Here is a 3012-nt window from a genome sequence, read left to right as displayed (position 1 = left end):
GGTGGGCTGCCAGAGCGTTTCTTGGCTCAGCCACCCAAGGGTGGCCAGGTGAGGCACCCAAGTCTCTCTTCTTCCCTCCACTCATCTGTCTGCCCTCTAAGCATTGGTTTGCAGTGAGCAGGTGGATGGAAAAGGGGTGTTGTGTCTGATGTTCCCCCAAAAGAGGTCTGTCACTTCCTACTCCCTATACAGAAAAACACCATTGCCCAAATACCACGAGGCTCCAAGTACAAGAGACGTTGTAAGAGGTGAATAGATCAGCCTAGGAGACATCAACGTCCTTCCCTCAGCTAAACCCAAGGGATGCCAAAGGGTTTTTTGGAGGGTAATACTTTCTTAATCATAGGGTTGTAGGTAGCCCCATTGTGACAATGTTCAGGTCTGTGGCTGAGACTTGATGGTGTCAGTGCATGTAACAGTAACACTTGGCTATGCTGGCTAAGCCTGTCACATGGTAACATGTGCTGCCCTGAATAGCTCATGGCTCTCAATTTTCAGAATTTTTAGAGGGAAAATAATAAAGTTTTATTCAATATGACTAAAGAAGCTGCAACTGTTTGAAAGTAAACTGGGTAGGTTTTACTGTGTAGGTTAGAACAGCTCAATAGGTCACAAGCAGCTCTATCCCATCCACCAAGGAAAATTAAGCAAGCTGACTGGATTCCTCTGTATTTCTTACTGTCCCAGGGTAATTGAGATTATAGCGATGGTAGAGAGGTGGGGGAGAGGGAGATAATTTGCTGGTACGCTCCCTTCTGATGTTGGCTGGCTTAGCTTGCTTATCCAAATCGGTACATTTTGTAGACTAAAAAATTGGATTTTCAGAAGCAAGGCAAAGAGATTATGGATCAGTCCAACACTGCTGATTCTTGGGCAGTCTGCAATTAGAAGTGGAGTGCAACAAAATAATCCAAAATTCCAGATTTCAACCTAATTCACTGTTATATCAATCCAAGACACACAATGCTCTGTGATATTGGCAGCTGCAACAAAACATGAAGGACCTGACTGTACGTCAGTCCTGTCATGGGAACAGGCCACTTCCAGCTGCAGTGGGAAAGAAAGGACCTTGGCAGTAGGCTGTGGGACTGGAAACGTGCCTTACAGCCAGGTTTTACACAAGGACCCCCTCCTGCAGCCCAGTGCTGCGGCTTCTCTCCTGCTCAGGGAACCTAATGGAGGGACTTTCCTGTGCTGCACTATGGGTGTGTGAGAAAATATTTTGCACAATAAAATGAGATAGATTCTCACTGAACAGCCAAATAGGGAGGGTGATGGATATTTGGGATGAGTGTCTCTGGGTACCGCTTCATTTTTAAAGAGAGACTAAAAGGAAAACAGCTCTTTTCATCCTCCACTTGCATGCCTCTACTGATCCTACTGTTTTGTCTCCTGTTCAGACAATAGCATTGCTATGATTTAATGGGAAACAGTAGTTTCTTCAGTGAAAAGTCACCAGCATTCAATTACTGGCTCATCTGCCTTGTTCTGATCCAGGTAGCAAAAGGCACACACCACTCAAGTAGGCCAGGTCCACTGGCATGAGAGGGATCTTCCAAATTTTTAGTGCTTGATGAAGCATCCCTTAATGTAACTCAAAGATGAATGAAAATCAACTCAGACTTGTTTGGGGTTTAGGTTTGTTTTGGTCACAAAAAGTTTGGTCACTTTAAGACTTTTCACTGTCCTGTTTTGCTAATCAGTGTATACCAATGAGCTGGGAAAAAAACCGCACTGTTGCTGGCAGACACTGCAAAACAAATGCAAAGAGAAATCAAAGTAAATTATTTTCTGGTGAAAACATAAAGGCAGAGCAAGAAACAAATGTGTGGTAAATGGGTCTCATTTAAATAATCCATTTTAAATCATCCATTAAAATCATCCATTTGAGCACATTTGAATGCGAAGTTTGCATGCAGACTGTTTATGCTTACAGAATGAAAGGCTGGATGGTGAAAGGCAATTAGAGTTGAGATGAGTTACTGGACAGGACGACTGAAGCAGGACAATGTGGTATGTGATGGCTGCTGCAATGCCACAGTTACTAAGTAGTAGGGTGGAAAGGAGGCATACCACTATGTGTGGTTTTAGAGAATCAAAAACTGTTAATAAGGGCTGCAGGAATGAATTAAGGTCTGAAAAATCTGCCTTAAATTAAAACAAAAATTAAAAGTCTTTTTTCAGTTTGCCCAAGAAATGGTTTAGAGATGGTTTCATCAAGTACCAGCATAGCAAGGAAGCTCCAGGTAACCGAAGAGTCATTAATGCAAAAGACAAAAGCATAACACGTGGAAATGTAGCATGCTCAAAGTAGATGCATAATATAATAGCAAGGAGTTATCTTCCCATGGAAGCAACTCATCTGGGATGGGCAGACTTTGCCATCTGGACTCCTGGCTACATAATATTCCAAAATATGACCATTGAGAAGTCCGTCACCCAGACATTAGTATCTAGTGTACCTGAGATGATGAGGGTGTCCCACCTGGCCTGGCAGGGAAAGGGTGCATATTTCCCATAAGTGCTGTTCAGTATCTGCCATTCCCAGGCAGATGTAGGGCATATCATGGGGTACTAGGCTCCTAAGCATCCTCGAATTAATCAAGGTGGAGTCAGCACTGTCACTGGAGCCTACAGGCATTTTGGCAGAGGTGCAACTTTCAGGTGCCCAATGCACTGGCATCTGTTGCCAGCTGACATCACAGTACCATTTAGGTTGGAAGGGACCACTTGAAATCATCCAGTCCAGTCTCTCTGCTCAGAGGTCAGCTAGAGCACATGTCATGATTTAATCCCAGCCAGCTATGAACCACCACACAGCCGCTCACTCACTTACACCCTGTGGGACGGGGGAGAGAATCAGAAGAGTAAAAGCGAGAAAACTTATAGGTTGAGATAATGACAGTTTAACAAGTAAAGCAAAAGCCGTGCCCACAAGCAAAGCAAAACAAGGAATTAATCCACCACTCCCCATGGGCAGGCAGGTGTTCGGCCATCTCCAGGAAAGCAGGG

Source organism: Phaethon lepturus, unplaced genomic scaffold (assembly GCF_000687285.1).
Source record: "Phaethon lepturus isolate BGI_N335 unplaced genomic scaffold, ASM68728v1 scaffold13431, whole genome shotgun sequence".
Classification (NCBI taxonomy): Eukaryota; Metazoa; Chordata; class Aves; order Phaethontiformes; family Phaethontidae; genus Phaethon; species Phaethon lepturus.
This window is presented reverse-complemented; position numbering follows the sequence as displayed.